This window comes from Benincasa hispida, chromosome 12 (assembly GCF_009727055.1).
Source record: "Benincasa hispida cultivar B227 chromosome 12, ASM972705v1, whole genome shotgun sequence".
Classification (NCBI taxonomy): domain Eukaryota; kingdom Viridiplantae; phylum Streptophyta; class Magnoliopsida; order Cucurbitales; family Cucurbitaceae; genus Benincasa; species Benincasa hispida.
Window position 1 is genome coordinate 52,288,383 of NC_052360.1, and position 26,325 is coordinate 52,314,707.

Genomic DNA, 26,325 nt, shown 5'->3' on the forward strand with positions numbered 1-26,325 from the left:
GTAGGTCTTTCTGATTCTGGCTAAGAAGCATGAGCCATTCATGGTCTCAGCCTGACGATTATGGAGTCTTTGTGGGGGATGTTTGGGACAATCGTCCTGAACAAGCTTATGCATGAGGGCTTTTAAATCATATTTCAATCCAAAATGTAATTAAGGCACCTCGTTTTTGACATATGCTAAACATGATGGTCCACTTCAATGTGGAGAAGTTGAATGGGTCTACCATTGATGATGGTAGCTAGGTTAGCATAATCCTGCTTCTTTTGTCGGGAGCTTCCTGCACTTGTTAACAATGTTATCTTACAAAGTGAATATAACCCTACAACTCTCTCAGCGAGCTGCGGACATACAAATCTTTACTGAAAAAGTAGGAGAGACAGAGGGTTCGAGGCAAATGTTGCTTCTCCTCAAGGACGTTCTAGAGGTTCGGCCTCGAGAAGAAGTCTGTACCTTCTGCTTTCTAACTCGTTAAAGGGGAAGAGAAGAGAAGAGTGTGGTAAGTAAAAGGGAAGGCACTCTGTCTAACCACTCCCACCTATCGCTCAAGGAGGAACACTAGTTGCTAAGGGAAAGTGTATCTATTGCAACAAGATAGAAATTGAAGAGGAACTGTCCTCGGTATCTGAAGGAGAGAAAGCAGACCAAGGCTTAAGGCCAAGGCGGATAAAGGTAGAATTATGATACTTGTGCTTGAACTTGTTTATTGGAGAATGATGATTCCAACCTGGATAATTGATTCAGCCGCCACTAACCATTTTTGTTCTTCTTTTCAGGAGATAGATCCTTGGCGACCAGCTGGGGTTGGTGAGATTGGATGATGCGAGTAGGGCACCTTGGGCATGGTGGTCAGTGTGGCAGTGGGAGGGATCCAGGTTGACTTTTTAACATTAATAGGTTTCTAATTTAAATGATGTATATATTTGTTCTTGAATAAAAAGGAATAATTATTTCTGAAAGTCTTATTGCAATGTTAAATACACTTGTTTTCTTTCATTTGAGTAAATATTTATTATAAAGATTGGTGTTTATATTTGCACAGCTCAAATCTAGATCAAGAATTCTATTATATGCTAAGGGCGTTAGCCATTAATCCCTTAATTACTGAAATGTTCAGAACATTCGTACCAATCAAAACGTCATCAAATTTCTCCAAAAAAAAATGCCCAACCTTTGGCAATCTAATGTTGAGGGCAATAATCTAGTGGATTGAGAAAATTGCGTGAAGAATGGACTTTCTAAGCTGAGTTAGAAGAAAATCTTTACCTGTGTGCGATCTTTGCTTGAGGGTAAGCATGACTAAAATGACCGTTTACTGGAAAAGGTTTTAGGAGCCCAAAAAGTCTCTTTACGTATGTAGTTTAGTACATTCTGACCTGTGATTCCTATTGAATTTGAAGCCTGGATTGGTTGGCTAATGAGTATTTTATCAATTTTACTGATGATTGCTCCAGGTTACTATGAAGAATGACTCGTTTTGGGTTTTTGCAGGTGGAGATTGCGGTGTACATACCCAACTGTGTTCCCTCAAGCAGTGTTGCACAGACACCTCTTGGAGTTGTGGAGATGGGCGTAAAGCTTATTTTATCGTTCGATTTCCGCCATTTTGGGATTGCTACAATTTGCTTGAGGTCAATTCCAAGAAGTTGGAAGCTCACGGTCGAGGTTTGTACCTCTTTGTCAGGCTTACCCCAAAGATACACGAGGGGGTTTTTTTTTATGATTCCGACAGAAATAGGGTGTGTATCAATAACGCTACCTTCCTAGAGGAGGCATATAAGGGAGCACGTTCGCAAAGACAAAGTCGTGTTTACGTGAGCTTTTAATGAAACTATGAAACTTCAACAAGAGTTGTTAAAAGGCTAAAACATTCAACAAGAGTTGTTTAAAAACCTAAAACCATCAACAAGATTGTTGATGGGTTCATCAAGTACGGTACGTTTTCCCCTCAAGAGTTGGGGGAACCTCGAGTTGTTAGGAGGGTTGTGAAACCCACCCGTTCGCTATTTTGGGTTTCACGGAAATCCTTGCTTATGATTTAGCAGATGGAGAGTTTGAGGATCTGTTATATAAGAAGGCAATGGAGGATTTGGGATGGAATTTTGAGGTCAAGGGCCATGGATGCTCGAGATGGAGTCGATGTACTTTCAACTTAGTATGGGGATCTTGTAGATCAGCCTGGATTAGGGTTCTCCTTGATTAGGTTGTAAATGGATCTACAAGTGCAAACGTGGTGCTGATGGGAGTATAGACCTTCAAGGCTTTAACTTGTGGCAAAGGGTTATACCCAGGTTGATGGGAGTCGGCTTGATGAGGAGACTTTCTCGCCTGTTGCCATGTTAAAGGGTCGATTCTGATTTTTTTTTTCTATCCTTCCTGTCCATTGCAGCATATTTATAATTATGAGATCTGGCAAATGGACGTCAAGGACGACTTTTACTGAATGGCAACTTTAAAAGGGAAATTTATATGCGTTGTATGTCTACATGTCAGGAAAGCGTTGCAGTGATTTTTTAGGTGCAGTTGAGGGATCGCTCAGCCCAAGGTTTTCAAGAGCAAAAGATTTGCAAACTGATATGGGTTCAATATTATGGACTGAAACAAACGTCTCCGATCTTGGAACATACGATTTGATGCTTTGATTCAAGTCATATGGCTGTCAACCAACAACATTGATAAAACCTGTGTGTCTACAAGAAGATCATAAACGTCAATAGCTTCTTAGTGTTGTATGTCAAATGATATCCTACTCATTTGGGAATGACGCTTAGGGTCATACTGACTGCAGTTAGAATTGCTGCTAGCGACATAATTCCAACATGAAAGATTTGTGGCAGAGGTTCAGTTTCTAGGAGATCATATTTTTTCGAGATCGTAAAGCCTAAATTGCTGATGCGACTGTCTCAAAGCATCGATACATTGATAAGAATGTTAACTCAAATACTCGATGCAGACTCCAAGAGGGCTCACTTGCCGTTCAGGCATGGAGTCACTTTGTCTAAGACGATGTGTCCTATGACGCCCAAGAGGTTAATTAAGGAGATGAGATGGGTCCCATCATGCATTAGCCGTATTTGTTAGTTTGATGTACGCGATGCTCTATATCATCTAGACACTTGCCTTACACGCTGTGGACATAGTCAGTAGGAATATCAGTGTAACTCAGGCCAAGTCACTGGACCTATATAATGAAGTAACATCCTTTAAGTATCTTCTCGGAGAACGAGGATTATGCTCAATGTAATGGTTCGAGGGATTTGATTCTTATAGGGAATACTACATGGATCTTGAACTTTCAGACTTATAAGGACTTTTGCCAAGTCCGCATCAGGTGTAGTTCTTCACTCTTAACGGAGGAAGCACTAAGTAGGGGTGCATTCATCGACCTCTACTATGGAGGCGGGATTACATAGCGGCTTGGGGCACGCTGCTTAAGGAGGCCGTCTGGCTCAGGAAGTTCTATGATGAGCTTGGGAAGTTTTGTTCCAGATATACTCTAGGCCATTACCCTCTATTGTGATATAGGTCGGTAGCAGTGGCAAAACCGCAATGAAGCTAAGGAGTCACCAGGCTGCGGTAAACATCATAGAGACAAAAGTAATCAATCTGATCCGCGGACTAGTGCATCAAGGGAGATATGTGTCGTCACATAGATTGCTTCGGAAGCACAGTGTTATTGACCCGTTTATGAACTACTCAAGCTTAGACACGTGTTTGAGGGGTTCACCATCGGAGGCATGGGTCTACCAGTAAATGAATCAACCCGTGACTGAACTAAGCGCAAAGTGGGAGATTTTATTGTATTGGCTTTTATACTGCCTTAGTTTATTGTTTTGTACTCAGTTTTTTGTACACCCCACTTCACTTTACGGACTAAGTGGAAGATTGTTGGGATTGAATGCTTAAAGTCTCGTATCCTGTAGTTTGTAAACGTATATACCGAACACATGTGATTCTTAATATATGATAATTACTTCAATCTCTTGTTTTATTTACTTATTTACTTGTTTTATTTGCTTTACCCACAAACATACAAAATAAAATCCTAGCTTTCTATATGTTGAACTCAAGCCTGTAATGTGCGTGACATACAAGTGGATCAATGTCTTGGAGTGATAACCAAAATCGTCTGCTAATATATGGAGTTAACCACGCGAGGAAACCTTATCCTGGTAAATGCTAGGAGACGCTGGCCCACTTTGTGGAGAGGTCACATATTTGTATGACTTGCAACATGATGATCAAATCCTGATCATTCGTTCTGTTTAGGGACAATGCGGTGGCGGGCGTCCTATTACAAAGAGTTTGTATAAGCTTGACCAACGAAAGTGTTAATGTTCCGTTATATAACATCAGTCCGTAGACAGAAGGACTTCACTTCACTAGGATGAACCATAGGTAACATGATTCTCAAGTCTTGAGTGAGTTGGGAACTCTTTTCATTGAGGGCTGGTCCTTTGATTTGATTATGGGATGCGAGTGGACAAGGTCACTGATTTCAAACCTATCACTTTTTGGGATACGTCTGATCTTGAGAGCTGGAAACTTCAAGTACAACAAATGGGATATTTCAACTTCTTCCCCGAGGCCAGGAGGTAAGTAGATTAGATGGCTCCCTTAAGGGCCTGATATCCGGGCTTGAACGTGTGGCGGCCAACACTTCTCTGGCCGAGAGGATGTTCAACACATAGTTGAAAACTATGTTGTATTGTTCATTAGGGGAATCAGTGGTACTTAAGGAGCGAGATGTAACTATAGGGGCAAAATGGTAAATTGACCCAACTGTACTTACGAGCATATGTGAAGGGTCATCGTACTCATGATTTGTTATATCCAATGGACACAGAAATATATCTGTGGTAAGAAGAGTTCAACTGTTGGTCTTTAGTGGAATCACTGATAGTTAACGGATGGTGAATCTCGTGGCTAAAGAGTTTAGTTAGCTATTCATGTACCGTTGGAGCTTCGAGTCACAGGTCCATTAGGTCACATGGGTAGCTTGGATAAAGTCAAGAACCAGTGTTTGGTTTAATTTGAAATGTTCAAATTGACAAGAGAAAGTTCAATTATATATGATATAATTGGACTGGTTAATTATATGTAATATAATTGGTTAAATGTATGAGATACATTATTTTGGAGGAAATTAGATATAAATATGATTTCTATCAAGTAGAGAAAAAAAAATACTATAGTAGATATATGATATCAAACTATAGGATATAAGTATAAGATGATTATATTTATTAATTAAATTAATTGATTAATTATTTAATAATTAACCAATTAATTTATGTGTGAACGTGGGAACATGGGGCCGCGAAGGTTAAGGTAACCGGCAGGTTAAAGTTTGAAAATCGTTTTCATTTCGAAGAAGAATTTAGTCATGCTTTTGATATCCCGTGCCCTAAAAAGAATTCATGAAAGAGTGATCGCGAGAGCCTATACGATAGAATCTCATTCGTCTAAACAATCGTCTAGTTCACGCGTTCTCTAAATGATTGTATACCGCTTTTCTAAACGATCGTCCAGTTTTTCCTAAATGATCGTATAGCTCTACTATATGATAAGCGTCTCCACGATATGATAGCAGAGTTCTTCTGGTCCGCACTTATTGTCTATACGAAATCTTCTCCTCCGTCCTCTACTAAACTTTCCAGAGCCTAATCTTTAGGTTTTTGATACAGAGGATACTCGAGTTTCCCTTGTGGTGGTGTTGTCCCCGCGGCCTTGTTCGTGTATGTTCGGATCGTGCAGTAACAGTCGAAAGATTCGTCGGGTTCTGGTAGATCGGTGGGAGTTTTTTGCTGCTGTGGGTTCACTCATATGAAGATAGTCTTCCTCTGGTATGAACCTCTTTTCTCTATGTTTTATTGTATTCTGAGCATGTTGTTGATGAGTTTAATATGCATAACTGTTAGTATAGAATGTATATCGTTTATGTTTTGGTCATTGTGAAATCGGAGCGATCTAAACCCACTCATGGAACTCTCGGTATGAGATCCTTCATGCAGCACGTGCATATGCCTCGTGTTGTACATCCATAGATTTCTTAAACGAAGATCTGCTGCTGGGATCTAGATTACATAATAGGCCTTTGTACATCTCTGGATACATTCGAGATTAGATAGTAGGTCGAATCCTCATCGATAATAGGTCCGCCGTCAATATAATGCCTAAAATGACTATGAAACAGTTGGTCATACTCACGGAGGAACTATCAAACAATAAATTAGTAATTCAAGGTTTCAATCAAGGCAGCCAAAGGGCGATAGGCATGATACGCTTAGAGCTTCTCATTGGCGATTTGAAGGTTGACGCACTGTTTCATGTGATAGACTCAAAGACCACCTACAGGCTGCTATTAGAATGCCCTTGGATTCATGGGAATAGTGTGATTACATCGACATTGCATCAGTGTTTAGGTTTTACCAAGATGGGATTAAGAAGGTTGAAGCAGACTCTAATCCATTTTCTGAGGCCGAGTCTCACTTCGCAGATGCAAAGTTTTACCTAAAGAGCGAGAATTCTAGTGAAACTATGATGGCAGAGACCTCGCTAGCAAAGAAAGTGGGTGGGTCCCAGTTGAGGTCGCCAATAGACACAGAGAAAGAGGTGGGTAGCAAGGTACAAGCTTCTGGCTTAAAAGAGAGTAGGACATCCCCCAGTATTGGAGACACACCCGTGGTAAGGGACGAAAAAGCCTCAAAACGTTCGATTCTACGCTATGTCCCTGTTTCGAGACGGAAAATGGGTGAGTTACCTTTTACAAAATGCTCAAAAGGTTTGCAGGTTAGTGACATAGAAATTCTAAAAGAGAGTTTCGTCACACCACTCACACCGATAACGAAGCAGGGAGTCCACAAGCCGGAGGTGAAAATGACAGAGTTAAAGCTGCCTTGAGAAGGTTGTGACTGAAGACTGATATCGATCCACCAGGCTTACAAGCTCTATTGGTGAAGGTGGGACTATTCTTACAATCAACCCTCACACTGATCAAGTAGTTGAAGATTTATGAGCAAAACCCCAACTCTCGCGACCCAACAAGAAGCTTTTGCAAGAGGACGATGCTGATACCCACATTGAGGCGGAACTCAGATATGAGCCATCAGAGCCAGTCCGCATAATTAGATAGGCGAAGAGAAAATTGGCCAATAACAATCATATCACTACAGAAGAAGTCGATGATACAGAAGAAAATGAGGGCAAAATAAAAAGAGTTTAGCTTTCGACCGTATTAGACCGTTGCCGCACGCTCAGTCTTCGAGAGGTTAGCATGATAGAAGTGTAAAAAGGGAAGTCACATACTATTCCAGAGCTACTCAACGCCAGTCCTTTCGAAGGTTGAATCAGCCGAATGAAGGAAAGGAGGAAATCATCTGTCAACCACCGGTAGTAATGCGATCGTCAGCCTTCGATAGACTAGGTGCAGTTCCAAAGAAGAGCGAAGGAAAAACTTGCACTCTCATTTTTTATTCACCTGAAGCATGAGAGGGTTAGTGTTGGGATTGATGCCCTAAAGTCTCGTGTCCTGTAGCTTGTAAACAGTTTGTACGAACACTTGTGTGTTATAATATATGATATTTACTTCACATCTTGAGTTTTTCTCAGTTGTATTTTTATTAACTTTACCATAAAACCAAACCAATAAACATAAAATCCATGGTTATTTGTATGTAACTTAAGCATGTATGTGGTGACATACAAGTGGATCATGTCTTGAGTGATAACCAAAATGGTCTGTAGTATATGGATATAGGAGGGAAACCTTGTCCTGGTAACGATGGGTACGGCTCACTTTGTCAAATGGTCACAAGTATTGTGACTTGTCATAGATGGCCTGATCTTGATCATTCGTGTAGGGGACATGCGAGCACGGACGTCCTATAGAAAGAGTTTGTATAAGACCTAACCACGAAGTGTTAACATCTCGTTATATAACATCGTTCATGACAGAGACTTCACTTCACTAGGATGACCATAGGTAACATGATCTCAATCCTGAGTGAGTTGGGAACTCCTACTATTGAAGATGGTTCTTTGATTTGTATTGATGTGAGTGGCCAGGTCACTGATTCAAACCTACCATTTTGGGGATTCATCTGATTTGGGAGCTGGGAACTCAGCTACACGAGAAGGAATTCACTCCTTCCCCGAGGCAGGGGCAAGTAGATAGATAGCTCCCTTAAGGACTGATTCCAGGGCTTGAACAATGTGGCGCCACATACCTTCTCTTGGCCCGAGAGGTGTTCACACATAGTTGGACTATGTTGTATTGTTCTTTAGAAGAATTAGTGGTACTTAAGGAGTGAAATGTAACTACAGAGAAAAAATGGTAAATTGGTCCAACTATACTTATGAGCATCTGTGAAGGGTCATCGTACTCATGATTGGTTATATTCGATGGACACATAAATATATCTGTGGTAAGAAGAGTTCGATTGTTCATCTTTAGTGGAATGCCTGACAGTTAATAGATGGTGGATCTCGTGGTTAAAGAGTTTAGTCAGCTATTTAGGGACCGTTGGAGCTTCGAGCCACAGGTGAATTAGGTCCCCTATGTAGCATGGATAAAGTTGAGAATCAGTGTTTTGGTCAGTTTGAAATGTTCAAATTGACAAGAGGGAGTTCGATTATATATGATATAATTATACCGGTTAATTATATATGATATAATTGGCTAAATGTATGAGATACATTATTAAGAAAATTAGATATAAATATGATTTATATCAAGTGGAGGAGAAATTACTATAATAGATATATGATATCAATCTATAGGATAAAAATATAATATGATTATATTAATTTATTATTAAATTGGTTAATTATGAAATAATTGGCCGAATTATTCTTTTCCAATCGTGCGTTAGTGGGAGCAGCCACATTCGGTTATGATAACCGATGAATAAAATGAAAATTTATTTCATTTGGCAAATAAGTTCGAAAATTCGCAAATGGTATGAAAACGTAAACGATCGCCTAGCTTGAGATCCTATACGATAGAGTCCCATCGTCTAAACGATCTCATACTAGCGTCTAAATGATCGCACGCCTTTCCCTAAACGATCACTTTGCTTTCCTAAATGATCGCATAGCATGCCGTGATTTCTAAATGATCATATACCTTTTTTAAACGATTGCTTAGTAAAACCTACACGATCGTGTAACTTGGTCTAAAGGATAAGCATTCTGCTATATGATAGCTCTTTCTCTCCCACTTGCTTATCGTCTACACGATCTGTCTTTCCTTCTACCTCTACTAAATTCACGAAAGATCATACTTTGGATTCTCACTCCGAGAATACCAAGGGCTCCAATTGGTGGTGTTGTCCCCACTGCTCACTTGTTCGTGCTTGTTTGTGTTGCTGCTATTCGTGTAAACGATCGTGCTTTCGCAACCGACTGATTTGCTGAGCGATAAGTTCGTAGAGGTTCTTGCGATGCGTTTAAGTTCGACTTTGAAGAGAATCTTCAACTGGTATGAGTACTCATTCCCTTATGTTTTATTTATTGAAGCATGTCGTTATTTAGTGTTAAATTGCATAACTAAATGTTAGAATGTATGTGTTGTATTTCGCTCATAAATGAATCGGAAAGATCTGAACATGCTCATGGATGCTCTTTGTTAAGAGTTTCTTCATGAAGACCCCCTCTACCAATATGTCCCTAGTGAGACAAAGGGAAAGGGAAAATCTTGCACTGATGCCCTCGAAATGACTATAAGAATGAGGGGTGCCGATACCCCCAGCGTCAATATGGCGACGAATCAACCTTAAAAACGTTGAAGGGTCATCGAACAAGAAGCCATCAGGAGTGGCAAGAAGTTATGAAGAAATTCATAGAACCGTCCCCTCACGTATGAAGAGAAAGACCTTTGTTACTCTAAACACAAGTGAGGGCTCGCTCAAAGTAAAGAGGCGCAACGTTGTTTTCACCAATCCTCAGAATGGAAATTTAAAGTAGGAGGAAGGCGAAACATTGTGCCACCACATCACTATTACCGAAGAATCCGAAAAAGGTATGAACGAAGAGGAAGTGGAGGACACTCTGAAAGGTCTAGAGGATGGTAGTCAATCCACGGTGGATGAGCTAAAAGAGGTGAATCTTTGCACAGTAGAAGAGTCGCGTTCGACTTTCTTCAGTGCATCCCTCTCGGAAGGGGAAGAGCGTGAATACGTGAGTTTGCTCATCGAAAATAAGGATTTTTTCGCCTGGTCATACAAAAAGATGCTAGGATTAGATCCAAAGGTAGCAGTCGACCATCTCGCGATCAAACAGGGGTATCGACCCGTTAAGCAGGCTCAGCGACGCTTTCGACCAGAACTTATCCCCCAGATAGAGGTTGAGGTCAATAAGCTGATTGAAGCCGGGTCATCTGTGAAGTCAAATACCCAACGTAGATAGCCAACATTGTCCCGGTTAGAAAAAAGAATGGACAGCTTCGTGTCTGCGTAAACTTTCGCGACCTAAGCAGTGCATGCCCGAAAGATGATTTTTCATTGCCTATCATAGAGATCATGGTCGATGCGACGATGGGACATGAGGCCTTATCCTTCATGGACGGATTTTTTGGTTATAAACAAATACGAATGACCCTCGAAGACGAGGAAATGACGACATTTTGAATCCCAAAAGGGATATATTGCTACAATATAATGCCCTTCGAGTTGAAGAATGCTGGTGTTACTTATCAACATGCCATGTAGAAGATGTTTGACGATATGTTGCACAAACACATCGAGTGGTATGTGGATGACCTTGTGGTCAAGACCAAGCGACGATAGAACTACTTGAAAGATCTAAGAACCATGTTTGATCGCCTACAAAAGTACCAGTTAAAGATGAACCCCCTCAAATGTGCATTCGGCGTAACTTCAGGAAAGTTTCTAGGCTTTGTTAGGAGACATCGAGGGATAGAGATAGACGAATCCAAGATCAATGCCATCCAGAAGATGTCAAGACCAAGGAATCTATATGAGTTAAGAAGTTTGCAGGGACGTCTGGCCTACATCTGGAGATTTATTTCTAACCTAGCAGCGCGATGTCAACCCTTTCAAAGACTGATGAGAAAGGGAGAGAAATTTAAATGACACGAGGCCTACCAGAATTCTTTTGATAGCATAAAGCGGTACCTGATCAGCCCTCCTATCTTAGGAGGTCCAATAGCAGGCAAGCCATTGATACTGTACATCGTAGCGCAAGAGAGATGGTTAGGGGAACTGTTGGCACAAGAAGGAGAGGAGAGAAAAGAACGTGCTCTCTACTACTTAAGTAGGACCTAAATGGAGCCTAGATCAACTATTTTTCTATCGAGAAGATGTGCCTTGCGCTCTTCTTCGCCATAGATAAGTTGAGGTACTACATGCAAGCTTTCACAGTCCAATTTTGGAATGATCTTTTCCGCTGCTCATGGAAATCCTCGTGATCGATTTCCTTCATTCTCGTCATGAGCATTGGATTGAGTAAAATTATTTTTTCCCAATTTGGCATTATAATTTGGGCGTTGGTCCAGCTACACCAAAATATGAAGTTAATTTGGGCCTAAAATGCCAAAATTGGCCCAAATCCAATTAAATTGGCCCAAAGATCAGACCCAAGTCCAAATAATAGGGTCCAAAGGTCAGACCCAAGTCTAATTAATTGGGCCTAAAGACCAGGCCCAAGCCCATGAAGCCTATTAGAAAGCTCTATAAATAGAAGAGCTTTTCTCATTTCAAGGGTCAACATTTTTATATTTAGAGAACCCAGAGAGAATTCATCAACAAGCAAAAAACTCCAAAGACTCCTGAAGCTGCACTCCTAGAAGACAGAAGACCCTTAAAGGCACAAAAACTCTTCCAAGACTTCTACTTCAAGAACGTTTTGTGCTTTTCTTCTTCAAGTCAAACACATTCAATCAACTGAGAGAGAATCAGAGGATCAAGTACTAGAGATCGAACCACATTGCATCAAATAAACCTCAACATCAACACCAACTCAAGTTCAACTCCACGAAACACGTTTATCTAGAAGCCTCGTGTGGACAAACTTAATATCAAATATTAAATTAATTAAACACCGATTCTTAACATGAATTCCTATTCATGTCTTTAATATTTAAATCATATTTAAATATTCTCAAACTCTTCAATCTCGTTTAATTTGATAATTAAATGTATAATTATATCGCATAAAGTAGATAATTTCCATAATTTGAATTTGAACGTTTCAAATTCTGTCATCACACTATTCTAAGGTTTAGTCTATTTATGAGCTCGTAGGGGAAATTAATGGGCCTACAGATCATGAGCTCCAACAATTCAAGATTAATTGGTTAAATCCTTTTAATTGAAATAACCAACATTCATTAACTACTGAGTTACTCCATTAAAGCCCAATAGTTACACTTTCCTCAATGTAGATATATTTCTGTCCATTTTATGTAACCATGATTAGTAAGTCAATCCTTCACAGTCGTATTTACAGCCGGGTCAAAATTACCATTTTATTCCTGTAATTCATCTTGCTCTTTAAGTCTCCACTGATCCACTAATGAATAATTCGTTTATGGTTCTTACCAATAAACCGTGTCCCTCTTAGTCATAGAGACGGCGGTTCTTGTTGTTCAAGATTAGGAGTCAATACTTAAGGGAACAACCTATCTACTTTCCTTGAAAACTGGTAGGAGCGAATTCCATCTTACAAGACTATGTCCCTAGCTATCTACTCAGTCTTACCTCTAAATTGGGAGGCTCATTGAGCAGTGATGTTGAGTCACTCTCACCATTGCAGATTAAAGGATAATCCTGAATAAATAGGAGTTCATAGTTAGTTCAAGATTGAGATCAAGTTACCTTAGGCCATCGAGTTGAAATAGTCAGTTTTAATAGTAAACGATGTTATAAAGAAAAGTGACTATTCCGTGGTCCCGTCTTATGCAAACATCTTTTGAATAGCATGCCCCCACTTGCATGTCTCTACATGAACGATTTGGGAATCACATCGTTTGTATTAAATACAAAGCGGGTCGTATCCATAGTATCTCCAGGATAAGGTACCCAACCTTATCTTTATATTTATATTGTGTTTTGGCTATATACTCAAACTTGGTCTTTTTTTATGTCTCTACATAAAGTTTAAGTATTCATGCTATAGCCAGGGGTTCGTTAGTTTATTGGATTTAGGCTTTACAAGTGCAATTTACGTGTTCAATAATAACTTTATTGAATAAACCTCAATAACAACTTTATTGTAAATAGAATAAGTTGAAAGATTACAAACGATGAGTTTTAGGCAAAAAAAAAAAAAAAAAAAAAAATGAAACAGTGACCCCTAACATGTACCTTACAGTAGAGTTTGGGGAATCAACCTTATAAAAGTTATGAGAAAGATTCACAATAAAATCATGAATAAGTTTCTGATAAAAGTTGCCAAGATTCAACAGTCTTTACAAGGTCTGTTTTCATAAGTAATTCCATGTTGTCCACGCAGTCTTAAACACGATCTGAGAGTTCCTTTTCAGCCAAGATATTTCTTTTGATAACATATTTCCACAACATAGTGCTTTCTTCGAAGTGGAAAGAGACCCATCCAAAGGAACTGATGGAACAGGAGGAACAGTCTTCTTAGCACCAATCCGAGCAGATTGCCTGGTAAGGGGAACCCGAACACTCAGTGTCGTCATCAGAGCTGCTCTTTAAGGTCCCGTCTTCAGAGAAAACATACAAACACCTAGAAGAGTTAGAACCATTTTGTTCAGAACTTTTCTCAAATGTTTTATGATTTTCACTGTCACTTTCATCGATAGTTTCCTTCTTAGAGATCAACTTGCTTAGAGGGACATTGTCATGAGAGCTAGATTCATGCAGATTGTGTTGGTCATTCACATCTTCCTCAGCAATGTCTCCAAGGACATCCTCACCAGCATCGACCATATTTTCAACATGTCCAATAAAACTACCAGTAGTAACATTTAGCGAAGCATTTACACCAGAGATCTCACAGTAGTAGCAGAAATTAGCTTATCAGATGCCAAGACAACATTATTACCATCACTAACATCAATTACACTATCCATAGTTGGAATGCAAAAAGTAATATTCTCAATCCCATTAGTAATATCAGATTCAACAACTTTGTCAAGCACTTTAGGAAACATCATGAACAGAACCACCTTCAACAGTTACATCATCATGCACAGGAATATTTTCAGACTGATCACCCGGATGATCAACAGGCACATTTGACTCATCAAGATGATTTTTATTCAAACCACACTCACTAACAATCTTTTCTATTAACTCAGATGGACTAACTACATTCTCAGACTCCATCAATGTAGTTGTAGCAGTTTCAGGAGTACTATCATACCTTAATTTGATTCTACTAGACACATTCACATTCTTGTGATCATCCTTAATAATATCAGAAGCAATATTAACGGGAACCCTGACTTCTTCTTGCACAGCTTTAGGGGTATTGGCAACATCATGCAAATCAACATTAGGGTTACGGTTGAGAGCTTTAAACTCATGTGTTGATTCAGAAGAAGTACTGGAAGACAAATGACGTTCAAGCGGAATCTCTATCCCATGGCCAACCAGGTCGATCATAGTTAGAGTAGTAGTACTTACCTTGCCTTTGCTTTTCTCATTATTAGACAGACCAGCTCCTGAACGTCTTGGTTTTGCAGAGGGAGGTAGAACCTCGACACCTTCACTTTGTCGAGGAAGCTCTTGCATCCTCACACCATAAATGTTCCTAGAAATAGGGGGAACAACGCTCTCAACATTCTTCTTCTGATTTTCTTTATCTTAGTACCAAACCATTCTTGTCTCTAGATTGTAGGTCTTGTGGCAAGTGTTCACCATCTAGCAAGAATAAATTTCACCAGAAAGATGACAGACGAGAGATTCGCTGGACGGGGAGAGTAAGTTGAAGAACCACGTAGTTCAATGTGAACACCCCTCTTAATAACTGCCAACAACAAAATTTGAGTATAAATTTGAAATAAGTAAATCATTACTAACCTGACAATGGGCCGTAATTGATAAAGCACATTTATCTTTGCCAGTGAGCTTGATCCACCAAGAGGCCCAACGCTGATGCTTGATAGAAGGGACTATCCCACATTTCTCGCATTTAATGGGCTTGAACTTCCACACATCCCATCCTTGCCCAGCAGGCATCCGTTGCTATAAATTAATTGTGCAAAGGCCCAAAGTCGCTCTCAACACCTCGAGCTGCACAACATCAAGGGCTTTAGGGAAAATGTCAACTAGTTGGCTCTTAGTATTAACATGCTCTAGCACAATTTGTTTGCTTTCAACCAGTTCTCGAATAAAATGATGACATATATCAATATGTTTTGTTATGCTGTGTTGAATCAAATTTTTTGAGATATTTATGGCACTTAAATTGTCATAGTACAATTTCATGACTTCTTGTGGGACACTATATTCTTTTAGTATTTCATCCATAGTAACTGAGTATAACTACTCCCAGCTGAAATGTATTTTGCTTTAGTTGTAGATAAGGAAACATAGTTTTTTTTTTCTTGCTGAACCATGGCATCAGGTTGTTTCCTAGAAAGAAACATCCACTTGACGTGCTCTTTCTATCTAGCTCCAAGCTACCTGCCCAATCAACATCACAATAGCCAACCAACTAACTGTTTGTGTCAAAGGTGTACAACGACCCATAATCACTAGTACCACTGATGTACTTAATTATCTTTTTGGCACTGAGCATATGACTTGTCTGTTGGGTTTTATGTCCTTAAACTCGTGGTTTGTAAACAATAAACTCCTTCTGTAAATCGATAAAATAGTTACTGAATATATGAATTGTTTATTTCATTTTAGAAATAAATCCAATAAACTAAAAGATCCACGACTATTACATGAGTACTTGAACTTTATGTGAAGACATAAGAGTGGATCAGGTTCGAGTAAATAGTCAAAATGATCTATAGTATATGAATATGGTTGGGTGCCTTATTCTGGTAACACTATCGGATGCGACCCACTCTGTAGTTGTTACAAGGAGTTGTAAAGTGCTACAAACAAAGTGATCCTGATTCGTTCATGTGGTGACATGAGGAGTGAGGGCATCCTGTGCAATGAGTTTGCATAAGATCAAACCAAGAAATAAGTTACTCTTACTTTATAACATTGTTTACTGTTTAAGGCTGACTATAGCATAGCGATGACCTAGGTAATTTAACCTTAATCTTGAGCTAACTATGAACCCCTGTTTATTCGGGATTATCCTTAGATTTGCATAGGTGGAGGTTGACTCAACAGCGCCGGCTCAATAAACCTCCCATTTTAGGGATAAAATTGGGTAGATAGCCAGAGACATAGGGTGCAAGACGAAATTCACTCCTACCTCATTTTAAGGATAGTAGAGAGGTTGTTCTCTTAAGTGCTGATTCTTGGTCTTGAATAAGGGACCCCACCCTCTCGTTGGCTTGAAAGACACTCAGTTAGATGATCGGATCACAAACCAATTGTTCATTAGAGAATCAGTGAGACTTAAGGAACAAGAGGTAATCTCGGGAGTAAAATAGCCTTTTAACCCAACCGTTATTACGAACAATTTGTGAATAGTTAACTTACTAACTATGGTTATATTGAGTGGACACAATATATCTACAGTGGGGGGAGTGCAACTACTAGGCTTTAGTGGAGTGACCTGGTAGTTAACGAATGGGGGTTAATTTGGTATAAAGAGTTTAGCCAATTAATCTCGAATCATTGGAGCCCATGATCTATAGGTCCATTAAGTCCCCTTACTAGCTCACAAACGGATTAGCCTTATAATAGGTTAATTTGAAACGTTCAAATTCGAATTAAGGGAATTAGTAATTATATGTGATATAATTACACGTTTAATTTTGAAATTAAATGTAATTGGAGAATCGATTGATATATAAATATGATTTAAATATTAATTTCATGAATAGGGATTCATGATAATGGAATTGGTGACAAATAAATTTAATATTTGATATTAAATTAATAGAATTATTTAAATTATTTAATTAATTATTAATTATTAATTCTATTAGAAAAATTGTTATTGAATTAATTTTTGTAAAATTAATAAATTTTAATTTTAATTAAGAATTAAAATTGAAAAAAGTTTGATTTTGAAAATCAATTTCAAAATAAAAAGGGAAATTGAAAATGGAGAAAAATCCTGCTTGGGATTTTTCCCACTTTCAAGCAAGAAGGTTAGTCAACTTAAACATAATTCTACTACCAAATTCAAGGAGTAGCTGGAATCACTTTAAGTGATCAGTTTGGATGAGAGACATGTAATAAAACCACTCTTGATTGAGTAGAAAGGCTGATGCAATTGTTGAATTACTGAGTTTTTGAAGATCGAAGAAGTTGTTCTTCAACTAGCTGAAAAACAAGAAAACCTTTACTCCAATTTCCTTAAGTTCAAGTTTGTTTTGAGTCTCACAATTCAATCTAAGGCTCCCAGATAATAGTAGGGAAGCTCTAGTGGTGGTCCACGACCTGAATTGGAGAAGATTACAATTGTATTTTGTTGAAGAAGAGGATCTTCAAAGATATGTGATGAAACTCTCTTGATACCCCATGAACATGCTTTATTTGATGTCAAAATTGTGGAATTAGAATACTTAATGATCTTGTTTTCTTCCACTGCACGTTTCTATAAACCAACATTCTCTTAGGGCATGATAGATACACACATACCAACAACAAAGTCAATATCCGACTTGCTAGGGGTAAGGTAGAGTAAGCTTCCAATAATGATACGATATAAACTCTCATCTACTTGAGTTCCTTCAAAATCTTTAGAAGGCTTGGCATGTGTAGGGGTAGGATTGCGCATGAGCGCGTTTTCTGCTAACCTTATCTAGCCTAAACTTCTTGCCAATAATTTTCGCATCCTTACTTTGGGAGGTAAAAATACCATCATCTATGTGTTTGATCTAAAATCCCAAGAAATAAGTCAGTCCCCTACCATACTCATTTCAAACTCATTTTTCATTTGTTGCATAAGCAGATCCACCATCTCTTGGAACATCCTTCAAAATATAATATCATCTATATGGATCTATGGCATTATGAGATTCCCTTGAGATTTCTTAATGAACAAGGTTTTATCAACTCCTCCTCTACAACAGCTGTTCTTGATTAAAAAATTGAGTCAGTTGTTCAAACCAAACTTTAGAAACTTGTTTAACGCGATACGATTCCTTCTTGAGTTTGTACACATGATTATGTTAAGATGGATTAAAAAAACCTTTTGACTATTCCATATACACTTCTTCATTCAAGTACTCATTTAGAAAGGCACTTTTGATGTCCATTTGATATTGCTTAAATTTCAAAAGATAGGATATTCTTAAAAGAAGTTTGATGACCTCCAACCAAGTAATAGGAGCAAAGATTTCATCAAAATCAACTCATTCAATCTTGATGTAGCCTTAAGCAATTAACCTTACCTAATTTCTTATGTCAGTTCCATTCTCATTCAACTTAATTTTAAAGATCCACTTTGTCCCAATGACATTAGCAGTTTCAGGTGGAGGGATAACCATCCACATCATTCCTCACAAATTGATCAAGCTCTTCTTATATGACATTTTCCAACACTCATTTAAGGCTTCTATAAAACTTTTGGGTTTTATGGGAGAAGTAAAACGAATAGTACCTATCATCCACAAATAGTCAACCTTATCCTTTTTCTAGTCGAAATTCCTTCATCAAGATTTAAAATTATGTTGCTAATTGGATGATTTTTTAGGATTCTGCTTGGAGGTTGCCTTACTCTGTTTCCTGTTTCTTCAGAATTTACTTTTCATTCTCATCTCGATTATGAAATGCTCTTTGAATCGCTGAAGAATGAATGACCTTATAATATAATGCCCTTTATTTAAATTGATGTTAGAGGGCATGTTTGGATTAACTTTACTAACAACGGATAGCATATCAGTTTCTTCTTCCTCACTAGCAGAAACAGAAGCATCCTTACCGTCATCAATCGCAACGTTAATAGATTCCATAACACAGCGGGTAAAATTGTTCTACATATGGTAGGCTCTACTATTTATGGAATATCTAAAAAATATACTTAGTTATATTTAGAGTTCCACTTCCTCTTGATTTCCCTGTCAGTCAAATGTAACACATATTGTGGAATATATGAAAATATTAAACATTTGGTTTCCTCCCTTTCCATAGTTCATAATTCATGCGGGAGCTACCAGAATGCGATATCACCTTATTATGAATATGACACGTAGTATTGATGGCCTCTGCCAAAAATTAAAGCGGAAGCTTTTTGGCAAGCAACATGGCTCGAGCCATCTTTTGATGTGTTCGATTTTTCCTTTCCACAAAACCATTCTATTGGGAAGTAATTAGGGCAGAAAACTCATGAATGAATACCTTCAAAGTTACAAAATTCAGTAAACTGTGAATTCTCAAATTCTTTCCCATGATCACTCCTCATTCGAGTAATGGGCAAGCTCTTTTCTCTATGTTGTTGAAGGCACAATGTTTGAAATACAGAAAAAGTCTCAGATTTCTCTCTAAGAAACCATACCGACGTATATCGAGAAAAGTCAACAACAAACTAGAACATATAATTTACCTCCTAGACATTCAACTTGCACGGGACCCATGAGATCCATATGAATAAGCTGTAGAATTCGATTTGAAACCATGTGAGGTACCTGTTTGTGAGAAACGTGATTTCTTTTTACCTACCTGACATTCTCCACAAATAGTTGCATTGTCAGTATGCAAAGAAGGAAGTTCAGATATAGCATTCCTTACCATGGCTTTTTGAAGAGTCTTAAGCCTCACTTAACTAAGACATTGATGCCAGAGAGTCGTCTCATCTTGGTGGGAAGATTACACATCTGAGAAGAATTGTTAGGAAATCACAAATAACAATTGTCAAAGGAACACATACCTATCAGAACAAGTGCCTTATCTTTATCTGTAACAACACATCGATCCTTGGTAAAAGTAACGTACAATCCTTGGTCACACAATTAACTATTGCTAATAAAGTCGGTTGTAAGTCCCTCAACTAGCATGACATCATTAAGAGAGGGTAGGCATGGATAATTAAGCTTTCCCTTCGCTTCCCAATTATCGTCCAAGTTGCACCATCACCAAAGATTACTTGCCTTGAGCTCACAGATTTTAACTCAAAGATATAGCTTTTCTCACCATTCATATGTCTCAAACTTTCACTATCAAATAACCAGTTTCTTCTAGAAGAGGATCTGAGTGAAATTAACACCACATTGCACATATTGTTTCACTTTTGGTGCAAGAATAGAGATATTTCCGACATTATGAGGTACACGAACTCTGTTCATATGACGATAAGGGAAACCATATAATTGAAAGCAATATGGCCATATGTGATCCCATTTTCCTCATAGTGACAAATTCTATTCTAGCTAGATTTTTTGGCTATTTTTTAGATTACGTTGCCAGAGGATGATGGAAATACACCTAAAATGTGCATTATCTGCCTCTTATTTAGAGTCATTTTTATTTTATTTATTGCATTTTCTAGTGGTTTTCAAGAAATTATAAAGAAAATGAGTATTAGAAGGAGAAAGAACCAAACAAAACAACAAGAAAAATGGAAGAAAAACCAAAGAAGCCTTAAAACATGGTAGCACCGCGGCACTAGGCTGGCGCTACCCTCGGTGCAAACACCCAAGAGCGCCATATTTCTGCATGTTGCAGAGCGTCGTGATGCTTTGTAGGAGCGTCGCTGTCCTTTATCGAAGCGCAGTTGCTGCGCTGTGGCATGGAACTGCGTGTGAGGATTAAATTCAGGCCAGCACTAGGACACCAGACTTTTCATATGTGTGAAATTTGCCTTTATGGAAACTTCTCGGGCATCAAGCTCGTTTTTCTATATATTTGAAAGCTGATCAACCATCTAAAAAGGGGAGGAAGCATGAAATTTTAGAGCCCTAAATGTGTGAGGAATCTAAAAAAATTAGAGAGTGTGAAGGAATTAATTTGGAGACTGTTTGAGATCCCGAAGTGCTGACTAAGGCGAGATTGGTTAAATCCAAATATGGGGGAATACTACGATAGTAGTGTTTTCTTATTCCTTTTCTGCTTTTTACTTTATCATGTTGTCAAATTTGTATGAAGGTATGTATTTAGAAACCATGAGTGGTTAAACTTCTTAGTTCTAGGGCGTTGATCGACTTTAGTATAAATTTAAGTTAATGCATTGAAGCTTTATGGAAAATTGTGTTGTTGAATGTTTTTAAATATTATTTTTCTTTATTACATCGATTAATCATAGATGTATGTTAGATTGAATGTTCAATTGAGAGATTGCATATTTAATCGAATCTATAGTGTTGAATCATGATCCAATTTTTCATGCAAATAGTTACATTGATAATGAAAGTTGATTATGACAAATCTTAATGCTATATGTCTTATTTTGTTTCAAGAAATTAATAATTAAATAAGAGTGCATGAGAAAAGTTTGTTGTTTAAAGATAATAAATTGGAGCTTCGCTTATTGACTTAAACATCTCAATCTCACAGGTTTCCAGAACCTTTTCACGATTTAATGAAGTAATAAATGAAATCAACACCCTAGGATACTTTTATCTCTCAAATTTTAAACTTTAGTTTTCGTCTTTATTTACTCTCCTTTAGTTCCATCATTTAGTTTTGATTCCTTAGCTAAAATTGACACGATTCTGAGATAGATAAACAATAATTGTTAGTTTGATCCTTGAGGACGATACTCGGCCTCTAAAGCCGTTTTACTATATTATAACTTGACCTTGTATGCTTGTGTGCATATATCGCTTCAATGATAAATCAGAAATAGCTTGACCTTTTGCTTTCACAAATTCAATTTTTGATTTGCCTTTGTCTTGAACGTGTCTTCCATGCATGTTTTCACCCTTGAAGAATCCAAGACCCAAAACATCCCTTGCAATTTTACCTTTTGTCAGAATTTTGTTTAGTATCGTAGACTCAGAATTCAACATGTTGAGGTTGATATCCTAAATCTCGTGGTCTTGTAGTGGTCTTGTAGTTTGTAATTATGTTGTAGATATAATTTATTTATCTAATAAAAAATAAGAGGTATTTTTTTTTTTTACATTTTATTGCATTAACCCACCAATAAACTAAGATCCAAGGTTATCTTATGTATGTGGAGATATACAGGGGATGATGTTTAAGTGATAACCTAAACGGTCTATAGTAGATAGATAAGGCTGAGTACCTTATCCTGGTGACACTACGAATATGATTCGCTTTGTAGTTGTTACAATTGTTGTAAAGGGCTATAAATGATCTGACCCTGATCATTCATGTGGAGACATGTGAGCGAGGGTATTCTATACAAAGAGTTTGTATAAAATTGAACCACGAAATGGATAGTCTCTCTATATGATACTGTTACTAGAAGAGACTTACATTTCATCAGGATGACCATAGGTGACTTAACCTGAATCATGAGTGAGTTGTGAACTTCTGGGTGAGAGTGGCCAGTTTTGTGGACTAAATATGCCTACTATTTTTGGGATTTGTCTGATTGGAAAGTTGGGAATGCAACTTCACAAGAAGGAATTCTCTCATTCCATATCGTTAGGGTAAGTAGAGAAATTACTCCCTTAAAGGCTGATTTCGGGGCATGAACAATGTGGTGTCACATCCTCTCCTGGTCCGAGAGCGGTTTTGGTTATAGTTGGACTATAACTTATTGTTCATTAAAGGATCACTGGTACTTAAGGAGTTAGATGTATATCTGTAGTGTGAAGAGTACAGGTGTCGATATTTAATAGAGTGACCGACAATTAGTGAAGTTGATTAATGTAATTAAATATTTTAATTAATTAATCAAGTACAATTGAAGCTTCGATCTATAGGTCCATAAGGTCATCTCGTTAGCTCAATTGAGATTAAATGAGAATCGAATTAATTTTGGATTAATTTGAACTGTTCAAATTAATAAAGGGAATTAATTATATAAGATATAATTAATATAAATTAATTATATGAGATATATTAATATAAAACTAATTATATGAGATATAATTGATATAATGTATATGATATATTATAATATAAAGTTTAATCTGAGAGAGAATAAATATTTGAATATGATTCAAATATTAATTATATTAATATGATTCATAGAAAAATTATAGGTTAAATTTAATATAAATATGATTCGTATTAAATACTATATGTTAATTGAGAGATTAATAAACTATATGCTATATTATATATGATATAATATAAACTCTAGGTTATATGTTATATTAGATATAACATATATTTTAATAATTATAATTATATATATTAAATTAATTGATATATATACATACTGATTATTTATTAAAATTCAAATTATTTTTTTATTTCGAAATTAAATAATGGGGAGGGAGTTATTTTTTAATAACTTTTAGCCCACTCTCTCATCACATACGTGAAATTAGTTTCACGAAAGAGAGATTTATATGATTCATCTTCTTCTTCTTCTCCCTGCATCTTTGAAGTACTATGAAAAAGAAGAAAAGTCTCTCTAAAAAATCAAATACCCTTCCCTCTCCAAATTCATCTTGAAGCCTATAAAACTCTCAAGATTCTCTACCTCTCGAGAATAACGAGGTTTTCGCGTGGTAGTATCCGGAGTTTTGGTGGTGTTTTTGGGTATTCATGAGTTCAAAGGGATTCGAAGAGCTCGTGGCTTGGAGAGAACGTGAAGAACTAGGTCTTCAAGGGTAAGTTCTCATTTTCCCTTCATTTCTTTCTTTTGTATTGTGAAAAACATGCTTAATTAGTCATGTGAATCCCTTTTCCATCCTCTGAATGAATTTAATGTTATGTAAAATAAAATTGGGACATTGATCCTTCTACAACGGGTATTCACATTCTCTTTCATAACATTCTTATAGTTTTATATACAGACTCTTTTTCTACCTTAATAGAATTTAACATTCTTACAATCATACATATAGACTCTGTCTCTGCCCTAACAGAGTTCAACTCACACTTTAGATTCGCAATTGTATTCATGAATCTATGATTATTAGCTTTTAACAATTCTCTCTTTCTGAATGTTGAGTATCTTCACATCCTCTGGCCTTTTTTGCTGCAACACTCTATAGAAAGGATATGAAGGTTCAGGTTGAGCTTCACTGCCTTCATGGCTTCCAAAAACCTTATACTCAGAATTTTCATATGTTGAGGTGTTAGATAAAATGCAACTCGTAAGAGCTTCAACATCTTCTTTGGATTCACTACTTTCATCTAGGTTTGTTGCGTTGAAAATGGTTGGTGAATTTAGCCATTGTCAACAATTCAATAAATGCCTTATTTTATGCCTTAATTGCTAACTATGATTAATGATCTATGTTAAACACAATGTTTACTGTATTTAGATCCAAGTATAAATCCAAATAGAGTTCCTGGTGAGACCAGGGTCGAACACTGGGCTATAGACTAAAGATGTGTTTGAGCTTGATGAATGATCTTTAACGCAATAAATACTTGATTAATGCGGCGAATGAGTTAGCTAAAGTAATGAATTGACTACAAATGGTAATGAATGATGATGCATCGAGTGTGTTGTGATGCGTGGAATAATGGAGTGAAGATGATGATGACAAATACAAGCACAATTAAGCAACATGCATAGAAGTGAAGGAAAAATCAATTGATAAGAAAGAGTTGAGAAGGGTTACAAATATATTCCTAAGTGATGCATAAGTTATGCGTTCATGTCATTAACTCATAATCAGAGTTCTCTTGCGCGACATTAAGAGTTTTGCTAACATATGCAATTGGATGCACAATTATGTCTTTGTGTTTTCCTAGCATTGCACCAACCGTAATATCACTTGCATCACACATCAATTTAAAATGTTGCGTCCAATCATGTGCTAATAAAATAAGCACAATCGTCGACACATTAACTATATTCTAGAAGGCTTTATGGCATATTTCATAAAAAAACATAAGGTCTGTTGACCTCAGCAGTGCGTTGAGAGGTTTCTCTATTTGGGAGAATCCATTAATGAATCTTCTGTAAAAGCAAACATGGCCTAAGAAACTTCTAAATGCATCAACATTAGCTAGAGAAGGAAATTCAACAATCATGCCGATCTTAGCAGAATTAACATTTAAACCATAATTTGAGACTTTGTGCTCAAGTACTCTACCTTTGATCACCATAAAATGTCACTATTCCCAATTCAACACTAGGTTCGTCTCCTCTCATCATTGGATAATAGCCTCCAAATTAATCACACTCCTCATATGAATTTTCAAATACTTAAAAATCATCCATGAAAATCTTGACAAAATTTTCTAAGAAATTGAATAATATATCCATCATGCACTCTAGACTGTTCCCGACGCATTGCATAAACCAAACGACATGCATCAAAAGGCGAAGGTTCCATGATCTTCAGGAAAAAGTTTTTTTTATCTTGATCTTCAGAAGTAATCATGATTTGTTATAATCAGAATAACCATCTAGAAAATAGAAAAACTCATCGCCAGCTAGGTGATCCAACATTTGGTCAATAAAAGATAAGGGAAAGTGATCTTTATTTGTGGACACATTCAATATTTTATAGTCTGTACAAATTTGCCACACTATATATGTCCTCGTAGGTATGAGCTCAATATTGCTATTGGTGACTACTATCATCCCCTCCTTCTTCGAAGCACATTGCACAGGGCTGACCCATTGGCTGTTGAAAATGGGATAAATGATCCCTGCGTCGAGCCATTTACTTATTTTCTTCTTAGCCACCTCTTTCATCACGAGACTAGTCTGTGTTGCCATTGTACAATACCTGCGTGTCCCTCTTCCAATTGTATTATATGCATACAACATAATGGACTTATGCCTTGAATGTTCGCAAGCGTCCATCCAGTTGCTTTGTTATATTTCTTCATTTGATGTGCTCAACTTGGATGAGATAATAACTGGTAGTGCGTTGTCTTTTCCCAGGTAGGCATACTTTAAATATGCTAGTAATGTTTTCAGTTCTAAGGTTAGTGGTTCTTCTAGTGATGGCTTTTTTCTTGGTTTCCCTATTGCCAAGGTCCAAACATTCAAATTTTCTCTTCAAAAATTGAAAAAATAATTTTAAAAAACTATCTAAAACTTATTTTCAAAAATTAAAACAATTTATATATATTATATATATATATATATATATATAATATATATATATATATATATATATTATGTACATATTATATGTATGTATGTACATGTACATACATATATATATATATATATATAATAACTACCTTACTATATATACCATATATT